Genomic DNA, 23,893 nt, shown 5'->3' with positions numbered 1-23,893 from the left:
CTTAAAGGGAGTGACCGACAATGTATGGTGTTGAACTGAATGTGTAGAATTGTGGACAACTTTATTTGGATTCAATTGAGACATATAAAAAGTTTCTACAACGTATGTTGCACCATTAAGATGGTGACTCTGACATCAGTAATAACGAAAGTTTTTATTTTTAATTTAAGCCATCTGCTGTTACAGTCAAAATGTTGACCAAACTTATAGAATGGGCAATTTTGAAACAGGTTTTGGATCCCGGATTTTTTATGAAACCACCTGAAAACGGATGAAATAACTTTCAGTAACTCTCCGCCAGGACTTGACACGACTAGATCAGCGTGCACGCGCATTACCACTGCTCTGACTCTATTTAGTATTTTTGTATATCACCTGGATTTATCCCTCCTAGGTCCCAGGTCTTTAGTCTTAGCAGCTGAAGCAGGATAGGAGTATAGAGAACTAGAGGAGTAGAGAAGTATAGCGTAGAGGCCGCAATGGTTCAGTCCAGTTTTATCCTCCAAACTATAAACACAGTAGGAGGAAAGGAGGATTCATTGGATAGAGGACGGCCGCCGGTACAATAGGATACTGTACAAGGTAGTTGTACAGTTTTGTATTTGTATTGTCTATATACAATTATTACTGTTTGAACGTACACAAAACAACAAATGATTAATTAACTGTACAGACAATTAAACGTATTATAACTGTACATTATGCAGTACAAATAAATATGTACATATATTCAAGTAATTAATCAAACAAGGCTGAGGCCATTTTATTGAAAAGTGATATTTCAGCGTTGTCATTGAAGGGTTTCTTAATAAATAAACTTCAACTCTGATGTTTGTATTTAATTTCAATGCATAGGATTAAAATAAGAAATTGGATACATTTACTAAACTGGAAAAATTAAAGGATCAAAAGGGAGGGGGGTGAGCCCCCTCCCCCTGGTATAGGCCTAGTGTCCCCCCCCCCTACCGTAGGCCTATAGCCCGGTATCGGATACTGGAAACTAGGAGGATTGAGTAAAGGTTGAAATCATATGATTTGTGCTGGAGGGCCCCGGGGCCTTACTAATCTCAGGTATACTGGTGCAGTACACTTACTGGTATACAGTACACTTACTGGTGCAGTACACTTACGGGTGCAGCATACTTACTGGTGCAGTACACTTACTGGTGCAGTACACTTACTGGTGCAGTACGCTTACTGGTGCAGTACACTTACTTTTCAGTACACTGACCTGTGCAATACACTGACCTGTGCATTACACTTATTGGTTCAGAACACTTACTGGTGCATTTCACTTAACAGTACAGTACACTTACTGGCGCAGTACGCTTACTGGTGCAGTACATTTACTTGTGCAGTACACTTACTGTTGCAGTACACTTACTGATGCAGTACACTTACTGGTGCAGTACACTTATTGGTGCAGTACATTTACAGGTGCAGTACAATTAATGGTGCAGTATACTTACTGGTTCAGAAAACTTTCTGGTGCAGAAAACTTTCTGGTACAGAACACTTTCTGGTTCAGAACACTTTCTGGTGCAGAACACTTTCGGTTCGTATTCATTTTTTTTAAAGCGATCTTTCGTTTATGAAAACTATCATTTTTAAAATAAACTACTCGTTTTGAACTTTAAAAAAACAAAAACCGATCGTTTTTAAAATTGATCGTCTTTATAAAAATCTTTAAAAGGTTCGTTAACGATCATTAACGAAGGGTCTTCAGTAACGGTCCTTAAAAGAGGGTCATCGTTAATGATCGTTAATAAAGGGTCGTTTTCAAGACTGGTACAGTAAACTTACTATATCAGTACACTGGTGCATTACACTTACTGGTGCAGAAGAATCTATGTAAGAAAGTCACAGGAAATAATGTTTCTGGAAAAAAACCTGGAAATTAAAACTTTAGTAAAAAAGTCTCAATTTTCTGAAGTCCAAGGACAAAATGCCACTGGAAATAAAGTCCTAAGTTTTAGATTCCTGGGACTTTTTTTCCTAAAATCATATAGTGCCTGCCTATAAAGTCTCAGGAAATAAGATCACAGGAATTAAAGTCCTGAAGAAAAAAAGTCCTAGGTCTTGGGAAAAGAGGTCCAAGTCTTAGACGTTTTCATAAAAATAGACTTTTTTATGCATCTTTATATTAAATAAAGCCAGAGGAGTTCTTAATAATAAGGTCATTTTTTCCATGGATGAAAACATCTTTTGTTCCCACGCATTTTATACTATAATAGGACTTTTTCCGGGGTCGTTTTTGTATATAATCGTGTGAATCTATGCAAGAAAGTTAGGGGGGGGTAGATTAAGTATGAGGGGTGGAGAATGGGAGGGGGTTGTATAAAAAAGAATGGGAGGGGGAAAGTGAATCATTAATGATATTATGGTTTTCTGACACAGTAACAGAATATTTTCCATGTTGACGCTGACAATCACAGATTTTTGGACAAAAACTGTCTCTAAACAAAAATATGAATTTATTATTATTATTCTGACATTTGTTTCAAAGTTATCCATTATAGTTGGACAGTTAAAAAATATATAAATAAACATATATATGCATGTATATTTATGTATATACATATATATATATATATGATATGAATTTATGACTCCTACTGTAATTGTTTTACATTGGATTATGTGCAAAAATGATCAGATGAATTTTTAAAGAGGTACTGTAGCATTGATTGATGGTTTAGTTTATAAAATGATTGACTGGTTTATTGATAGATTGATTGATGGTTTAGTTTATAAAACAATTGACTTGTTTATTGATAGATTGATTGATGGTTTAGTTTTTAAAATGATTGACTGGTTTATTGATAGATTGATTGATGGTTTAGTTTTTAAAATAATTGACAGGTTTGTTGTTAGATTGATTGATGGTTTAGTTTATAAAATGATTGACTGGTTTATTAATAGATTAATTGATGGTTTAGTTTATAAAATGATTGACTGGTTTATTAATAGATTGATTGGTTTTTGATTGATGGTTTAGTTAATAGCAGGATTGATTGGTTTACTGATTAATGGTTCGGTTTATTAATGAACTAATTGTTTATTGATTGATTGATTGGTTTATTGATGGACTGATCGGTTTATCGATGGATTGATTGGTATACAAATTTTATGATGATTTGAGTGATTGGTTTGTTTATTGATGGATATTTAGGTTTATATATTGATTGGTTATTAAATTATTAAAATAATTTTTTAGGTTGAGCAATGTCTGACAGTGACAGTGAACGAGAAGAGGTTAAAAAATTTTATATTTTTAATAATAGGAGGCACTTCTAGACGTCTCAGCCCTGTATTTTTATTTTTAATATAATAGGAGGCACTTTTAGACGTCTCAGCCCTGTATTTTTATTTTTAATAATAGGAGTCACTTCTAGACGTCTCAGCCCTGTATTTTTATATTTCTAATAATAGGAGGCACTTCTAGACGTCTCAGTCCTGTATTTTTATATCTATCTATCTATCCATCTTAATTTCTCTGACCAGCTAATGTCGATTAGATGATATGTTGGACGGACCCAATTAGTTTTCTCCTGGAGCCTGTTGACACTCTTTGACACAGCCTAAGTATCTTCTCTATAGATTCAAACTTGATCTATTTAAGCGTTTTCTAGATCTAGATCTATTTATAAGATTGAAATGTATCCCCTATTTACTCCAGTGCCTCATTTCCTATTAAATTTTTCTTTTAACATTGCTATTTTTCATAACCTCCACGTTTTTACATTGCTACTTTTCATAACTTCCACGTTTTTATATAGCTATTTTTCATTACCTCCACGTTTTTACATTTCTATTTTTCATAACCTACACGTTTTTACATTGCTATTTTTCATAACCTCCACGTTTTTACATTGCTATTTTTCATAACCTCCACGTTTTTACATTATTATTTTTCATAACCTCCGCGTTTTTACTTTGCTATTTTTCAAACCTCCACGTTTTTACATTGCTATTTTTCATAACCTCCACGTTTTTACATTGCTATTTTTCATAATATCCATGTTTTTACATTGGTATTTTTCATAACCTCCACGTTTTTACATTGCTATTTTTCATAACCTCCACGTTTTTACATTGCTATTTTTCATAATCTTCACATTTTTACATTGCTATTTTTCATAACCTGCACGTTTTTACATTAAAATTTCTCATAACCTTCACGTTTTGGAAGAAAAATAATTAACGGTTGAAAACGAATGCAAAACTGATGGGTTTTAAAAAAAAACTAACTAACTGTTAACGAAACGGTTAGAAAAAGTTGGAACTTGCCCAGCCCTACATTTAACCATATATTTTTGTGTCAGTACACAACTGAGAAAACGAAACTCTACCTGTCTAAAACAGAGCCTGGTCAGTATTTAAAAAATATTTTTGCTGTGACAAGGAAGCTAAACGCCATCAAGTTAAATGCTGAGCAAATAGAAATAGCAGATCTGATATTTTAAAACAGTTTAAAGACATTAATTTGTGTGTATAGATGTAAACGTTTTTTTTTAAATAAAAGGGCTGATACTTCTAGATGTACCTCTAACACTTTTTTTGCAAAATTCAATACAAATATGTATATATAGATATATATAGATCTATATATATATATATACTTGTTTTGATTATAGTATCTTCATAAAAAGATTTATAAGATGAATTTTGATTACATTACTTTTGTTAACAACTTTAATAAATCTTTACATATTTTTTAGGAAAAGTTGTTTATATATCTATACATTTTTTACAATATTATTTTTATCTATTTTATTTGTAGATATAAATTTTAAATCAATCAATACCTACAGTCTTAAACACTGGCATTTTCCAAATGTTATACAAATGTTGAAACCTGAAGTAATCTTTAATAATTCGGTAAATAATATTTGTTGACATTTAGCTTATTTTCTAATTTATTTTTTTTTTCAAAAGTTATTTAAGGCAAAGTTAATAACTCCTAAAGGGACTGTAATTTCAAGTTACCATTAGTTCAAAGGTGTACATGCCTGATTCACAACAGTACCCTGAACACCTCGTATTTCTGTCTTGAATAGGCAGAAATTCTCTGAATTTCCTTCCTTGTCTATGCTGTATAAATTTGAAAGTGATTTTTAAAGCGAACCGAAATTGAAAATAATCATTTTTCAGAAAATGAAGAAAATAGTAGGTTAATTGAAATTATATCGACAGTTTGTTTAAGTTACAGCTGGATCTGACAAATGGTAAATAAGATTAGAATTGACTAATTCTAATATACATACAAAAGTTAATGAAAAAACTTCCTTATTCAAACATAGGATCCATCTTTCTTGAGAAACTTGGTGTAACAAAACTAATATCCATATGTAAGGTTTCTTCATGAACCAAATATAAAGATTTTGACAGTGGGGGGGGGGGGCTCTTTTTTAAGACAATTTGATTTTATTTATCATTATTTATTCGTATAATGTTCTATTCAATCTCGTATTTATCAGGTTCAATTCAATGCTTAAAGGGAGGATAAACAAAATATCAAGTGACCCTACTTTAAAAAAAAGGATGGCATACCTTATTCACAATGGTACCTACTTAAAGCCTTTCTCTGATTAATAATGTTGAATATGCAAAACGTCGTTTTTCTATGTCTTACAAGTGTTGAATTCTAAACATTTCTCCTTTTTTTATCTGAAGCAAGAAAAGCTCAAGTCACTTTTGTAGAGAAACCACAAGTGAATATAATCAGTTTTAAAAACATAACAATCTGATAGCTCATTCATTCTGGTACAGACAAAGCTTTTTAGGGTACAACTTCAAGGGCACAGTTTCTAGGGTACAGTTTCTAGGGTACAACTTCAAGGGTACAGTTTCTAGGGTACAGTTTCTAGGGTACAATTTAAAGGGTACAGTTTCTAGGGTACAGTTTCCAGGGTACAGTTTCTAGGGTACAGTTTCTAGGGTACAGTTTCCAGGGTACAGTTTCTAGGGTACAGTTTCTAGGGTACAGTTTCTAGGGTACAAATTCTAGGGTACAGTTTCTAGGGTACAGTTTCTAGGGTACAGGTTCTAGGGTACAGGTTCAAGAGTATAGTTTCAAGGGTACAGTTTCTAGGGTACAGTAGCTAGGGTACAGTTTCTAGGGTACAGTAGCTAGGGTACAGTTTCTAGGGTACATTAGCTAGGGTACAGTTTCTAGGGTACAGTAGCTAGGGTACAGTTTCTAGGGTACAGTAGCTAGGGTACAGTTTCTAGGGTACAGTTTCAAGGTTACATGTTTCTAGGGTTCAGTTGAATTTACGTTTACTGACCTTGTCTGGTGGACGTAATTTAATTTCCATTAATAGGATGGCATGTCCAATTCACAGCTATACTCTGAAAAGAATTGTCTTATTTATTCTGCGAAAACGATAAATCATTATTTTCACTTTACAGCTTTAAAAACGGCGATTACTCAAACAGTTTTTTTAGAAAAATATTTTTATGGTAATATTGTTGATGATATTTCCCTTTTTGAAATTAATATTTTGCTTAGAGTCCCTTTAAAATAGAACTGAATTTTGATATTGGGGTATATAGGATTACCTAACAAGGATGAGACTTAAAATGATCACCTGAAAAACGCAAAACGTTCAAAACAATGGAATGACTGGATGACAATGCTAAAAAGTTCAAAGTCGGCATAACTTTCTTTATCGATTTTTTTCCCTTCGGTTTTTATCAGAATTTTAATTGAATCCATTTTAAACACATCCTCAATTCTATTATATTTAGCATCTCCAAAATAAATGTTCAAAATAAAAAAATATATTTTATGGGAAAAAGTTAAAAACTGGTTTTCGTGATTAATTATTTCTTAGTCAGCACAAGGTTGTGAAGCAATCATGCAATACGGGTGGAACCAAAAAAAATATGATCCGTCCATTAAAATTAACATATTGTAAAACTGTGTGATTTGGTAAGATTAAAGGATGGCAGTAGATTTAATTATCGTTTGAAAGTAAAGTTCAGATTTTTAAAAAATAGTCACAATCATTTGAGCAGAAAATTAAAAATTTAGCGACTAAAAACGTATTTTTAAGTGACCTTCACTGCCAAGATGACTATGCCCGATTTAGATCGGTACCATCAATGTTATTAATCTTGTTTTCCATTGTTGTTTCTCTACAAAAGTGACCTCATTTCTACGCCATAAAAAAAATTAAAATTATCACAAATCGACACTTTTAAACCTATCCTATAAAAAAGGCAATATCTTATTATTAATCAGTAGAAGGTGTCGACAAGGGTACTGTTGTGAATCAGAAGAAGGTGTCGACAAGGGTACTGTTGTAAATCAGAAGAAGGTGTCGACAAGGGTGCTATTGTAAATCAGAAGAAGGTGTCGACAAGGGTACTATTGTAAATCAGAAGAAGGTGTCGACAAGGGTACTGTTGTGAATCAGAAGAATGTGTTGACAAGGGTACTGCTGTGAATCAGTAGAATGTGTTGACAAGGGTACTGTTGTGAATCAGAAGAAGGTGTTGACAAGGGTACCGTTGTGAATCAGTAAAAGGTGTTGACAAGGGTACTGTTGTGAATCAGTAGAGGGTGTTGACAAGGGTACCGTTGTGAATCAGAAGAATGTGTTTACAAGGGTACCGTTGTGAATCAGAAGAAGGTGGTGACAAGGGTACCGTTGTGAATCAGAAGAAGGTGTTGACAAGGGTACTGTTGTGAATCAGAAGAAGGTGTTGACAAGGGTACCGTTGTGAATCTGAAGAATGTGTTGACAAGGGTACTGTTGTGAATCAGTAGAAGGTGTTGACAAGGGTACCGTTGTGAATCAGAAGAATGTGTTGACAAGGGTACCGTTGTGAATCAGAAGAAGGTGTTGACAAGGGTACTGTTGTGAATCAGAAGAAGGTGTTGACAAGGGTACTGTTGTGAATCAGTAGAAGGTGTTGACAAGGGTACCGTTGTGAATCAGAAGAATGTGTTGACAAGGGTACCGTTGTGAATCAGTAGAAGGTGTTGACAAGGGTACTGGTGTGAATCAGTAGAAGGTGTTGACAAGGGTACCGTTGTGAATCAGTAGAAGGTGTTGACAAGGGTACTATTGTAAATCAGAAGAAGGTGTCGACAAGGGTACTATTGTGATGGTGTTTACAAGGGTACTGTTGTAAATCAGAAGAAGGTGTCGACAAGGGTACTTTTGTGAATTAGACTGGGTACTGTATGGAGGATCACTTGAAACTACGTTTACAGTCCCTATAGTTGATAACGATAAAATCAATATACTTCATATTCTAATTCAAAACTAAAATATTCTTTCATGACTTGGAAAAGAATGGTTTATATATTCTTTCAATAAAATGATTTAATTTTAAACTATCCTGGAGTTAAAAATAGTTGAAACTATCCTGGAACTAAAAATAGTTAAAACTATTTTGGAGCTAATAATAGTTGAAACAGGCTCACGAATATATAAAGGTTGGCGTGAGCATGTATTAATTAATGATTTTATCATGGAATCTCTAGAAATAGAAATTAGAATTGGAATACGTCATATTTTACTTTTTCATGTCCTCATTAATAATCATTCCATATATTGTAAAGTTTTGAAACAGTTTAAAACAGGAAGAATATTTTAAACTATTGCTGGGAACCCAGCTTTGCTTTTAAACAAAGTTTTCTTTTTAAAAGTCAATCCCTATTCAACTAAAAATGTTTAAACCTAGCTAGAAACATTCACGTTGTTTTACAGAGTTCCACAATCAAAGTTTGAGGCAAATCGGTCAAGGGGGTTCCTGAGTTACCATTGACAAGCATTAATTTCAAATATTCGTAGTTTCTGAAAAAAAACTTTGACATCCAAAACTTCAAATTATATTTTGATAATGGTATACAAAATTTACGTTTTGCTTTTCTACTATTTACCGGAGACCACTGTAGATACATTTATATAAAAAGAGAAAAGTTTGAAAGATAGAACGAGAAGATACATTTAGTTCTTGCAGGCTTAGTTACATTAAAGCAAAAAGTAGAAATATAAAATCTCGTAGATTTATCTTCTCATTAAATTACATTTTCTCCTTTCAATACAGTAAGTTACATTTGGATTTGTAATACATTTGTAATATGTTTATAATATATTTATAACATGTTTATGTCTTTGCCATACATTCTGATTTTTTTACTCCCTATATCTTTGGAACCAATGGTCGTAGACCTAAGATACGTCAAACTTTGAATTCTGTTAGATCAAATACGATAGATTTAAAATATTAAAGGCTTACACCATCAGGTTCTAATGATGTAGAGATTAAAAAAAAATTGTTTTTGGGAAAGACTCACTTTCTTTGGGTACTGAAAAAATTAAAATTAAACATGCTATTTCCATAATAAAGTTTAATATCATGCCTTTTATGTAAAGTTCAATTCTAGAAACGTATGGTTAAAAAATACAAAAAAGATGTTTTTAATTTTTATATTATTATGTTTTTTATGTTTTATACCCTCGTTTACATTTTCTTAATTTAAAAAGAATTATTGTCCCATTATTTCTGATTTGAGTTACAAAATCTGTTTTAAAAATAAAAAAGATTTTAAAATGATCAGGCCATAGTTTTGATAAAAAGTCGAACTCCTGATCTGCCATAAAAAGGAGGCAGGTCGTCAGAGAATTCGACAGAGAATTAGGAAAAAAAAACATGAACTAAACCAAAAATAAGAAAAAGAACGAATGCTTATTTGTAGCACAGCATTTGCAAAAAAAGAGCTAGATTTTTCTCAAAAATATTTTCTCCTCTATTAATGTCCGAGGAGTGAACAAATGTGATATTTCTACAGTTCCAGGAGAAACTTTAAACTAACTTTTCTTCGTTCTTGCACTGCAGGAATATTAGCTCTCTAACATTAATAAAGTCGACATTTAATTTTTAACTGAGAGAGTTAATTTCATTTTCCTTGCCATATTTCGTTCTACATTTCAATTAAGAATTTTATTTTGGGCTCTTAGACTTTTAGGGCTCTTTTCGCCCATCTTCTATTTCAATTGTGAACAAGTTCTCTTTGTAAGATTGTGAGCCTATAAATTTTCTATTTTTGTTGCCTTAAGCGGTTTTTAAAAATGGGGCATTCTTGAGTATCCGGTGGAGGGTTGAGGAAGATTTTTGTTGGCCTATTTTTTTCATGAAATTACCCAGTCCCATTAATTTTCTCCCTTTGTTGACACTAACAATACTTGTTTGTCAACTAAGATATAAAAATAAACAGTCAGCATCTTTCTAGAAACAGAATTTTAGTTTTCTGTTTCTAGATCAGTCATCTTTTAAAGACTGGAATTGTTTTTGATTAGGTTAAATAATCATTTCTTGCAAGGAATCTTTTTCAAAATTGTTTTAAAGCCCCTTTAACTAAAAGATTTTAGAAGTAGTTTGATTTATAGTTCGGTACCCTTTAAACCTTTGTCTGAAAAGAATTAATGATATATAGCGATTTTGCTGGATAAAAATTGATATTTTTCGATTTTGGTTTCTCTGCAGAGGTTACTTTAAGATTTATGCTGTAGAGTCAATAAATAAGTCGTGAGAATTAATTTATCAAGAGAAAACAATACTTTATTATCTTTCATAGTATTACTCAGATACAGGTTTAGAGGTACCGTTGGAAATACTTTGTGTGGTGCGTTACTTGAAGTATCGTAACCAGTCCCTTTAAAGTTGGGTTACTTGAAGTATCGTAACCAGTCCCTTTAAGTTGGGTTACTTGAAGTATCGTAACCAGTCCCTTTAAGTTGGGTTACTTGAAGTATCGTAACCAGTCCCTTTAAGTTGGGTTACTAGAAGTATCGTAACCAGTCCCTTTAAAGTTGGGTTACTTGAAGTATCGTAAACAGTCCCTTTAAAGTTGGGTTACTTGAAGTATCGTAACCAGTCCCTTTAAGTTGGGTTACTTGAAATATCTTAACCAGTCTCTTTAAAGTTGGGTTACTTGAAGTATCGTAACCAGTCCCTTTAAAGTTGGGTTAATTGAAGTATCGTAACCAGTCCCTTTAAAGTTGGGTTACTTAAAGTATCGTAACAGTCCTTTTAAAGTTGGGTTACTTGAAGTATCGTAAACAGTCCCTTTAAAGTTGGTTTCCTTGAAGTATCGTAACATTCCCTTTAAAAAATATTATGTTCTTTTATTTTTGCACTATTATAGTTTGAAGACGACACCACCTTTAAGCATCTCTTTAATTCTCAACTAATTTTTATTTTTATTTTTGTAGTTCGGAAAACAAAGTTTAAAACTTTTTAATTAAAATATTCTGGATTAATTAATAAAATATTTCCTAGAAGATCCCAAAGAAAAATCTACGTTTTAAGTGGTTTCAGCCAGTTCATGGAGAATGAAAAACATGTTACACGTTTTAGAGTTTAATGATCAATTAACAGATAAAAATGTATTGAGGATAGGAATTTTTCTTTGCAGCAAAACATTTTTATTTGATTGATACTGTGGTTACAGCCATTTTTTTAAATGAGCATTTTTTTTATTAAATCAAGAGAATATTACTGTGTCGAGTAAATAAGAGGTATTGACCACAATATAGTGATTTTTTACAATAAATTGGTGGACGACATTAATCAAGTTTTGGCATGCTCTGCCAAAAAATCTTTCAAAACCTTTATAATTTGCAGTTGATGTCAAAATATATGTTTAAAGTCCCTCAATTTTAAAGTGTAAAGGAAATATGCACAAAAACTTTACAATAAATGCAATTCGAATTTTGCATCAAAGGTTCTGGAAACTTCTTTAAACTCTTCATGAATTCCAACTGGTTTTTAGTATATTCTTAGCAAGGTTGCGTATTAAGGGTGATACTCTGGATGTGCTCCCAAGTAGGTAAAGACGATCTTTTTTAGCAATGAACACTCTAAATCCTCATATGACGTCACTGCTTATTTTAAAGAATAATAAATTTAACGGCTCAATAGATGTAAACAAACTCAAAAATTGAAAACTTGAAAAATAATTGCATTTTTTTAGCTTTAAACTTAAATTATCACAATGAATATTTGATAAATGTGATGATTGTTAGTTAAATATCAGTGCTATCATATGACACGGTGGACTAAGCCAGTGGGGTCGGTCAAATAAGCCTAGGATTAGGCCGGGTACTGTAAAAAGTCTGAACGCGCCATGGAAGTTGTCATAGTTAGCACTCCGACGGGACTATGCCAAGAAAATTGACCCCTTTCGTATGTTAGTCTGGTTAGGGCAACGTACCGTACAGAATATCGGGTCAGCCAACGCTGTTATCTGGCACGCCGGTACAAACTGGGCAGGTCCTGTTTGAATTCAAATTTACTACGGCCCAGAGTGATGAGGATACAGAGTTTTCATTGCAATAAGGACGACATTAACCTAAATTTGAGTGAATTCAGAGTATCTAACCTTAATATACATCTTTGCGATTAAGTAATCCTTATCTATTCAGGAGTAAAGATTAAAAATGCTGAATATTTCCAAGTTTTTGGTAAGTTTTGCTGTAGTAGTCCTGGGTATCATTAGTATCAGTGTAATAGACCTTTTTATCTGATAGATAGTGTTGTTATAGTATAGCATTTGTATTAGAAACATAAAAATAAATGTAAATGTATACCTAGAAATTAAACAATGATGCATGATTGATTTCTATGCATAAAGGTACTTGAGTGTGATTTTAATTGACCCTACATGCAATGCCCCATTTGCAAAGGTACCATTATCTTATCAATTATCAGGAAGATCTTGTTGTTTTCTATTTCATAAGTGTTTAATTCTGATAATTCCTGTATGTTTTACTGCTGCAAGTCACTGTTGTAAAGAAACCACAATTGAAAATAATCAGTTTTCAAAATTATAAAGAATTGATATATAATTTTTACCTGATCAGACATATCTTTCTGGAGTACCATTGTAAGTGACACTTAAAACTACACTTATAGCCCTATTAATCATAAAATTAAACTAGGTAATGGTGAAAAACTTACAACTGGCGTGCACCACATTCGGAGTAAAGTGATTTTACATGATTTCTACATTATACTCACACATACATCGGTTTGTCTGGTAGGGTTCCATTAGTCTACTAGTGTATTGAACCCTATATCTTATAAATAGTTTTCTATCTATTTATAGTTTGTATATAAGCCAGGGGGAAATGGGACTGCCTGGGGTGAAAACCGATTGGACAAACCTAGATCCAGGAGAAGTCTGCATCTTGATCATCAAACAACTTGATATAACTCTTTGTGTGTTATTATGGTATCCAAAGAATAGGATTTCCAGAGCAAGCATGGAAAATCGTTTTGCGTAAATTTTACATTTTTTGCCAATAAACGCTTTTTTGTATCGCGTTACAGATTAATGCGAAATTTCGCGAAATTTTGCGATATCATTTCGTAAATTTTTTTTGCGAAAAAATGTGAAATTTCGCGAAAGTTTTCGTTCGCTGGAAACCCTATTTGTTCTTATCATTGTGAGAACTGCTTGACTTATCCACAAACTCTTTTAATGGGTGACATTAATACAGCGGAACCCAGAAAACTTTGGAAATAAAAGACGACTGTTAGACTCAAGTTATGATTTTTTTTAAACCAAATAATAAGAACAAGGCAATTGTGTACACAGACCAATCTAACGTTATTCTTTAGAAAAGAAAATCGCATATTTTTCTCGATCTTTTGAACATAAGCTGAAAAACAATGTCCTTTTATAAGTTTTTACATGACCCCCTCCCCCTTGACACTCCTTCTCCTTATTTCTACTGTGCAAGGCTTGATGTACCCTATCTACTAGTTCTAATATTAATGATCAGAATTAATGTACTGCACCATTCCTGTTTTAAAGCTTAAACTATTCAAAGTAATCAGATTGTTTAACATTGTTCAGCCAACATGATTTAGTTGAAATTAGTTTAGAAATAAATTATTTTCTCAAAACTAAACAAATATTTATAAATTGAAAGTATAAAAGATTCTTAAAGGTTTGTTAGTTAACATTCTATAAAAAGGGGGGGGGGGTTTGAAGAATTGAGTTTGAATTTGCGCATATAATGGTAATTTGCCTTAAACTGCAGATAGTTCAATAGTACCTGGTCACTGGTCTACAGATAGTTCTGTACCTGGTCAATGGTCTACAGATGGTTCTGTACCTGTTTACTGGTCTACAGATAGCTCTGTACCTGGTCATTGGTCTACAAATAGTTCTGTACCTGGTCAATGGTCTAGAGATATTTCTGTACCTGGTCACTGGTCTACAAATAGTTCTGTACCTGGTCACTGGTCTACAGATAGTCCTGTACCTGGTCACTGGTCTACAGATAGTTCTGTACCTGGTCACTGGTCTACAGATAGTTCTGTATCTAGTCACTGGTCTAGAGATAGTCCTGTACCTGGTCACTGGTCTACAGATAGATCTGTACCTGGTCACTGGTCTACAGATAGTTATGTACCTGGTCAATGGTCTACAGATAGTTCTGTACCTGTTCACTGGTCTACAGATAGTTCTGTACCTGGTAAATGGTCTACAGATAGTTCTGTACCTGGTCAATGGTCTACAGATAGTTCTGTACCTGTTTACTGGTCTACAGATAGCTCTGTACCTGGTCATTGGTCTACAGATAGCTCTGTACCTGGTCATTGGTCTACAGATAGTTCTGTACCTGGTCAATGGTCTACAAATAGTTCTAATTGTGAAGGCAGAGAGAAGGTTGATTTTCTCTTTCTATTAGTTTGTAGTCAGAATAGGTCTTGTTTTCTGTTATATTGGAGATTGCAGGAGATATAACTGGGAACATTCTGGATTTAAAAAAAAATCAATTTTAATAGTTCTTGGTCAGTTTTACCTTTTCAATTTCCCTTCGGGCTAATTTTGATTAATTATGATAATCATGCATGACTCTCATTAATTAATTAATTGTAAAGGATTCTTAATCATTAAAGATATCAGCTTCAGCACTCTCCACTGAATACTACTATTTCTTCGATCAGATTACTGCAAATCCCTGCAGTACACACCGAATGTTGAGGGTTGCAGATCATTGTTTAAAAAGAAAATATACAATAACACTCCCATCTACCCATTTAAAATTTGTATTTGCCCTGAACTTCTGGCAAAAAATAAATAATACTTGTCTATTTGCCTCAAAGGGGCAATTTCCATCACCGCTTAACTTGAACCATCTAAAATATCTTGGAGTTAAATTTAAATGTGTTTGAAAAAAGCAACCACACTTGTAATGGTACCTGGCTTATCATAGGACTATCTGACTTATCCCACATGATGTAAGAAGAAATGTTTAGGGATATTATGGTTTTGATTATTTATTTGAAAAAGCAATTGTTCTTTATTGAAGCTGCTTCCCTTCCTACAGAGGGAGAGAGAGTAGAATACTTATTGGCATTCACACTAGGATCCGAATTAGCTCTTGTTGATACAAACAAACACACACACCCACACACAAAACTCCAACACACAAACTTGAAGTTATTTTTGAGGAAGAATAATTATCTTAAGGCAATAAACTAAAAAAATCTCAAATTTTTCCTTTCCTCTCAAAGCTTCAAAAAACAATTATGCCTTGCAAGGGAGGAGGTGACTCTAAAAATATATACCCCTGTATTAACAAACTCAAAATACTGAAAAGTTAGGCTTGAGTTTGCACTCTGAAATGTTCCAATGTGAGTTCAAATCTAGACCTTTTAAAATTTGCCTGTCAATATGTACGCAGAGAATACGCAACAGCAATAAACTTTCTTGCCTTATTACCTTGCCTGCTTGTATTTGGCTGCGATTTCCAGTGTGCGCTGTGTTAAGTTCACGGTGTATTCAATGGTCTAGTCATGCTTCCTCTTCCATTCCCTTTAAATAAATCAAATAACAAATAATTTTGGAACATCTGTATGCTTTTAGTTTATTTCTTGTTGTGGTTTCCATTTTACAATATGGGATAAGATTTGCAACTTTAGCAAAAGGAGTTTTAGAAATGCATTTTCCAGCTGCTGAAATCATGCTGTTTAAATAAAGTTACAGTTTACTAAATCTGTTTAAAAGATAGTAGCAGTTTACACAGTTTACAAAATCTGTTTAAAAGGTATAGTAGCAGTTTACACAGAATCAAAATCTGTTTAAAAGGTAGTAACAGTTTACACAGTATCAAAATGATAGATAATTCTTTATCGTAAAAGTTTAAGATGTGCCAAAAGAAACCCATTCCTAAAAAATAATTTAACCAAGATGTATGCCGTTGAAGCATGGGATTACTATTTGTTAGAGATGGGCGTGTTCAGCTTTTTTCATTTTGTTTGTTCATCATTTGTGTACCAGTAACGACCCATTTAGTTCGTTTTTTCAATCGCTCCAAAACTGATTTTGAGTTCTCAAATTTATTGTTAATATTCTTACTGGTATGTTGGATAGGATTATAGACCATTCTGTTGAAAGCATATAATAAAAACTAAACTCTATCAGATAAAGGTCAAAGGTTTATGTTTATGTTGTAAGGTGTATTAATTAATGCTCACGTGTTACTCTAATAAAAACTAAAATCCATCAGATAAAGGTCAAAGGTTTATGTTTATGTTGTAAGGTGTATTAATTAATGCTCACGTGTTACTCTAATAAAAACTAAACTCTATCAGATAAAGGTCAAAGGTTTATGTTTATGTTGTAAGGTGTATTAATTAATGCTCACGTGTTACTCNCCAAGTTTAGATCAAATGTTTGATAATTTTATGAATTCATTTCAACACCTGAATGGTCGATAGAATACATTTTATAAATCATTACTCAGAAATTTAGTTTTTAATCATTTTACAAAGGAATTGAGTTTTTGCCACAAAATCTTGCTTTCTAATCTCAATATCTTTGCAACACAATGTCGTAGACCTTTGATATTTCCAACTATGAATGCTGTAAGATCAAATAATCAAATTTTGAAATATCAATGGTTTACATCATCTGGTTCCAAAGATAAATGAATTAAAGAATTGAATTTGTGGCAAAGACTTAACTCCTTTAAATGAGAAAAGATGATCTTTTTAACTTAGATATAAATTATCCTGGCGTCAAAGGCCTTTAAGAGGTCCAAAATCACATTTATTGAAACTGTTTTGAAATTGATTATAAACATCTATAAGAAATTAATATTTAATTATCTCATATTTTTTAAAATCAATATTATTTCACCAGATACCTTATATCTGGATTTATAAATACCTGTGTAGTTCTATTATCGCGATTATTTATTGGTTTGTATTTAAAAATATTTAAAAAAAATCAGGCCTTGTAAATAATGAATACGGAAATTTTAAAGAACTAAACATGAAAATCTCATTTATGTCTAGTTAGACAAAGCTTTTAAGGCTACAATTTTAAAATGGACTACCCACTCTTCAAGTCTCTTAAAGTCACGACTACAATCCTGTTCAGCCAGAAACCAAATAAATTTATGATATTTCTCTGTCCATAGGAAAACAAACCATTTTCAATTGTTCTTCTTTTACCAGTTAGTTCGGCTGATTTGTGTCATGTACAATTTCTTACATGTTTGTTTTAGGTCGAACTAAAAGACATCTTAACATTTATATTCCACCATAAAAATGATATTCCAATCGAGAAAAAGTCTAAACGGTTAAATGTTGTTGTACCCCTTCGGACCAACATTACCGACCCATGATTCCCTTAACAGGAAGGTTAAGTTTCTTAACATCCCATGGGACAATTAAGTAGAAAACTACCAGGTCAGGGAAGTTATTATGAAAAAGTTCGCGCATTTACATCTCATAAGACGATAAAATTCGATAAAACTACATTTTGTAAACAAGCTGTTTGTTGAATGTTTGTTGTTGTCTTTAACATGCGTAAAGAAAATGAAGATTGGTTCATTCCACTTTTCCTAGATGTCGATAGTGCTCATGATTCATGAACTGTCCTAAAATTAAAAATTTTCCCTAATATTGTTTTCTTGTTGAGCCAAGGCAAAGTGCCAAGAAATATAAAGAAAACCAATATATTCTGAATACATGTCAATTAGATCAATTATTTTGAATAATACACAATAAGAAAACTAGTAATATTTAATAATATACTAAGTTGCATGCTTGCAATGTATTTGTTGTATCCAGGGGAAGCAAGCATAAGGTTTACATACAATATGTTAATTCAAAAATATATAATTCAACCTCCCTTCTTCTCCCCCCCCCCCTACTCATTTGATAGTACCCTAAAAGAACGTAGCATGAAATGAGTATTTTTAGTGTTATATGTGACTAAAATACAATTTGTGCATGAAAAATCGGTTTTTATCTTTTGTAAACTATGTACTTGCCTGATCTGATTCTTAGTTTCAAAAGAATTGAGTCCTTGCCACAACCTATGATTTATAATTCCTATATCTATGCAACCTGATGTCATTACCATATAAACTTAAAACTATGAATTCTAATCTATGTTTAAAATTTCAATGTTTTACATTATTAGGTTGCAAAGATAAAAGGATTAGAATATAAGTGTTTGTGACAATTGCTCTATTCCTTTCAAAGGTCTTCGAAAACGAAAACAGGCTTCAAAGATATCAGGATTAAAAAACTTGAGTTTAATGCCAGATTCAGTTCCTTTGGCTCTTAACCTTTACAAAAATTACTGCAATTAGATGTTGACATTTTATGAAATGCTTTTCCATTGATTTCTATGTCGATATAATAATAAAATATTTCATAAAAATAAGTAGTTTTAGGGAGTTAACCTTTCACACTTTCTTTTTCAGAAAATTGACCAATGAGAATCCCTTTTCAAGGAAACTAACACGGCCTAGCTTTAATGCTTCGTTTTAAAGCAAGTTGACCCTTTACACTTCTATTTAACCATATTTTATATCATAATCTTATTGAACTACAAAGCATAAAATATCACAAATAAGCAGTAACAATTTACTGTGCAGGTTGGACCCGCCTAACCAGGGAAGGTCATTTTTCGTAAATTAGCCCTTGACACTTCTTTTTTAGTGTCAAGTGTTTATTTACGAAAAAGAAGTGTCACGTGTTAATTTACTAAAAAAGAAGTGTCAAGTGTTAATTTACTTTAAAGATGAGTGTCAAACGTTGATTTACTAAAAAAAAGTGTCAAGTGTTAATTTACGAATAAAGAGGGGTCAAGGATTAATTTACGAAAAAAGAAGAGTCAAGTGTTTATTTACTATTTTAATAAATTCACTCTTGACAGTTCTTTTTAAAGTAAATTAACTCTTGACTCTTCCTTTTTAGTAAATTAAAACTTGACACTTCTTTTTTAGTAAATTAATAATGATTCTTTTTTAGTGAATTCACTCTTGACAATTCTTTTTTTTTTAAACTAACACTTGACACTTCTTTTTTAGTAAATTAACACGACACTTCTTTTGTAGTAAATTAATACTTGACACCTATTTTTAGTAAATTAACACTTGACACTTCTTTTTTAGTAAAGTAAAACTAGATACTTATTGTATTTTGGTTGCTTAACAAGAAAGTGACCCCTCTATAAAAGAAGATTGTTCTTTACTATGTGTTTGTATGGTTCTAAGATGAAGTTTAGTTTAGTTTCGGAAACAATTTAGGAAAGATATAAACTATGAGGCGCCTTAAACTGAAGTTTATAGTTTCCAGCTGTAATAAAATTAGAGCTTGGAATTTCAAACACGCCACAAAACTTTAAAGTGAATTAATTAGATTTATTTGATTAATGAACATTTTTTACTTCCATAGGACATAAATTCAACAGAGAGTCTGTAGATGTATTAACTTATTCTTTTAATTTAAGGCAACCTGTGTCCGCATTTAATGAATTTAAGTCGTGTCTCAAATCCCCCCATAACCGGTTTCAATTGAGCGCCGGCTTAAATCTTAGTGGAACCAACAAAACTTGAGCCGTGGCTTAGATTTAAACCGCGGCTCAAATTCTTTAAATTCGGCATCTGATTTTTATAAAATATTTCTTTTCATTATAATTGAGTAGCAAGTGCCCGGCGTTGCTCGTTGAATTTTTAAAAATCGAATTTTTAAAAAAAAATTTGATTTTGAAAAAAAAGATTTTTGAAGAATTTTTTTCTTTTTTAAGCTTATTTTTCCCCGAGGGTATTTAAAGGTTCCAGCAAAATAATGTAGCCCATTCGGTCCAGCCGTTTGGCTGGCTATAATAGCTGACATATTTATGTATGAGTGACGAGCATTATTATATAGATAGGACTATAAAGATAGATTCATAGATTTATATAGGTCCATAGATCTACATAGATCTATTCATAGATTATAGAATATGAATAGTTTATATAACATTTCTAGATACTATTTACAGATTTCTAGATCCTATTTAGAGATTTCTAGATCCTATTTACAGATTTCTAGATACTATTTACAGATTTCTAGATACTATTTACAGATTTCTAGATACTATTTACAGATTTCTAGATACTATTTACAGGTTGAAATCATACTCAGAATTCATTAAAGTGACTGTCACTGCAAAATGTAAAAGTATTGTTTAAGTATTTGTGACAACAATAAAAAAGATAATTCAACTTTTCCCTCACAAGCCTATGCACCAAGTTTGTTCTCATTTCTGATTAGTGTTTAAAGTGACTATAAGCATTAATTCATCTGAACCTTCATATAAAGATGACAAAGCCCGATTCACAACCGTACCCTTTGTTTGTTAAAGTATGAATCAGATTGTTCATGATTTTGAAAACGGACTGTTTACAATTGCAGGTTCTCTAGAAAACTGACTTGCACATTTTTGGTGCAGAAAAACATGTGGGAATTATCAGAATTAAACACATGTCAACAATATCTTCCACATTATTGATGAGATAAAGATTTCAAGTGTATCGTTATGAATTAAAAATTGCCATCTTTGTATTTAGGGTCGCTTGGAATTACGCTTACAGTCCCTTGGTTTGTGAAAATGTTAATTAGTAACATTTTACAGCACGGTAAATTGCATAGTTCATAGAGATCTTAAAAGCTCTTATAGATTATTTAACAGAAGAAATATAGCATAGTTCTTATTAAACTGTCAATTTAATGTGGAATGTTTTCTGTTAGGTGTTAAAAAAAAACTAAAAAATGTTCAAACAAAATTAATTTAAATATTTTGATTTCAGGGACTCTCTAATGACAGTGACTCCGATAGAACTCAAGAGAGGGAGGATTCTTCCACAAGGTTAGTTTAATCCTCCTTCCCTCTCCTCCTAGAATCCTCCTTCCCTCTACTCCTAAAAGAAGGTTAGTTTAATCCTCCTTCCCTCTACTCCGAAAAGAAGGTTAGTTTAATCCTCCTTCCCTCTCCTCCTAAAAGAAGGTTAGTTTAATCCTCCTTCCCTCTCCTCCTAGAATAATGTTAGTTTAATCCTCCTTCCCTCCTTTCTACCCCCATAGAGGAAGGGAAAGAGGAGTAGGTAACCCCCCCCCCGTCCTTCCCTTCTATATTCTATATTTTGTTCTAGCTGTAATTCTCTCCTGTGTTCTGCTTGCTAATAAATCAGTTGATGTCATGAGAAAATACAGTTTCATATCTTCTCTTATCCATCCAACCAGACCCATCCTATCCTAGGTTCTCTTATCCATCCAACCAGACCCATCCTATTCTAGGTTCTCTTATCCATCCAACCAGACCCATCCTATTCTAGGTTCTCTTATCCATCCAACCAGACCCATCTTATTCTAGGTTCTCTTATCCAACCAACCAGACCCATCCAATTCTGGTTCTCTTATCCATCCAACCAGGCCCATCCTATTCTGGTTCTCTTATCCATCCAACCAGACCCATCCAATTCTGGTTCTCTTATCCAACCAACCAGACCCATCCAATTCTGGTTCTCTTATCCATCCAACCAGACCCATCCTATTCTAGGTTCTCTTATCCATCCAACCAGACCCATCCAATTCTGGTTCTCTTATCCAACCAACCAGACCCATCCAATTCTGGTTCTCTTATTCAACCAACCAGACCCATCCAATTATGGTTCTCTTATCCAACCAACCAGACCCATCCAATTCTGGTTCTCTTATTCAACCAACCAGACCCATCCAATTCTGGTTCTCTTATCCAACCAACCAGACCCATCCAATTCTGGTTCTCTTATCCAACCAACCGGACCCATCCTATTCTAGGTTCTCTTATCCATCCAACCAGACCCATCCAATTCTAGGTTCTCTTATCCAACCAACCAGACCCATCCTATTCTAGGTTCTCTTATCCATCCAACCAGACCCATCCTATTCTAGGTTTACTTATCCAACCAACCAGACCCATCCTATTCTAGGTTATCTTATCCATCCAACCAGACCCATCATATTCTAGGTTCTCTTCTCCATCCAACTAAACCCATCCTATTCTAGGTTCTCCATCCAACTAGACCCATCCTATTCTAGGTTCTCTTTTTCTTCAACAAGGCCCATACTATTTTAGGTTTCATAAAATGTGTGGATTTCAAAATATGTTGGGTTTTTTTCCTCTTAAAATAAAATTAATTTCCAAATATATTTTATTATTTATTATATTCCATAGAAAGATTCTTATAAACGATAAAAATAAATAAAAGTCGAATTGTGCAAGCAAACTGTTGGCCATTTTGCTAAAAAAGATTCGTGCAAGGTTTCATAATGATTTTTTTTTATATTTTAGTAGTGATGATAGCAGGCGAAAGGATGGAAAAAGAGGATCCTTGGAGCATGCCAACTCCCTTCCTAACCCTGAGTTTGTAGGTAGGTGGAGCATGCCAACTCCCTTCCTAACCCTGAGTTTGTAGGTAGGTGGAGCATGCCAACTCCCTTCCTAACCCTGAGTTTGTAGGTAGGCGAATCAAACTAACTCTCTTCCTAAACCTGAGTTTGTATGTACTATGTAGAGGTTGCGCATGCCAACTCCCTTCCTAAACCTAAGGTTTGCTCCTATTATAATTTTTGTTTTATTTTGCATTTTTAATATATATAATTGATAATATAATTACTTATAGCCCGTATAGTGCGTATTACGTCACCAGAACTTCAGTCAATGGCAGTTGCATTATCGTTATCACATGATACAGACGGAAATCACGTGACCAACAAACCTGAGATTCTTAGGCTCCTGTGGGATATCGCCGTTTTCAGATTGATTGCGTATTTGTTGAATTTGATCTGTTTAATGTTACAACTTTTATACAAAATTGCATATTTATGAATTTTCGTATAAATTTGACACAGTTTTATATCAATTTCTCGAAACAGGAACATCAGATAGATGTCTATTAGGAATCGTTCAACTCCTGAGATGCTCAGGTTTCAGTCTACACCCTCTTTCATTTTTCCTTTACGGTCCCTTTAATGATACAAATATAGTTTTCTTTAGAAAATTTCTTAGAATAATAATCTCTAATCCCTTTCCCCACATTTCTGTAATCTTGCTGCTGCTTTACAGGTCAAACAGAAAACAAGTTCAGGAGTAACTGACAGGGATAAATAATATCTAGAATACATCTCCCCTCTCCATTCACCACCCCCTCTATTTACCGCTAAACCCCCTTTTTCCAAACATCCTCCCCCCCCTCCCCTTTCTTTTTAAATGCCACCTTTTACGCCAAAAAGAAATCTCAGATTAAATATTAATTTTTCTCTAAACCTTCCATCTTCTTTTTAATAGAGGTGTCTGGCTATACACATAGCAGTCGAGCTAAGAATGAAGTATTGAAGAAAAAAAATCTAGGATTAATTTGAGACTTATCAGAGACTAATTAGTTTACTGAAGATTTTTTTACTTTTTTCGTGGTCATCATTAAATACTTTATAAAAACTGATTCTCAAAACCATCCCTCCAGAATGGACAATTCAGGATTAAAAATTGAATTATCGCTCTTACTGAAAAGTTATGCACCGTAAAAACGTC

The 23,893-nt window shown here is 33.0% G+C and overlaps 1 long non-coding RNA gene across 2 annotated transcripts; it reads left to right on the top strand.

Moving 5' to 3' along the window:
• The first annotated feature begins 476 nt into the window (after window positions 1-476).
• Window positions 477-22,753, top strand: LOC111707500 (uncharacterized). Of its 2 annotated transcripts, XR_002766452.1 has the most exons (5): window positions 477-582; window positions 3,218-3,255; window positions 12,447-12,485; window positions 21,132-21,190; window positions 22,655-22,753. It is a non-coding gene; the product is annotated as an uncharacterized LOC111707500 (long non-coding RNA). The 2 variants fall into 2 exon arrangements; XR_002766453.1 differs by lacking the exon at window positions 12,447-12,485 and having other exon boundaries at window positions 478-582.
• The last annotated feature ends 1,140 nt before the right edge of the window (window positions 22,754-23,893 follow it).

The sequence above is a fragment of the Eurytemora carolleeae genome, unplaced genomic scaffold (genome assembly GCF_000591075.1).
Source record: "Eurytemora carolleeae unplaced genomic scaffold, Eaff_2.0 scaffold268, whole genome shotgun sequence".
NCBI lineage: Eukaryota > Metazoa > Arthropoda > Copepoda > Calanoida > Temoridae > Eurytemora > Eurytemora carolleeae.
The sequence above is the reverse complement of the archived record's forward strand: the minus strand, read 5'-3'. Positions and strand labels throughout refer to the sequence as shown.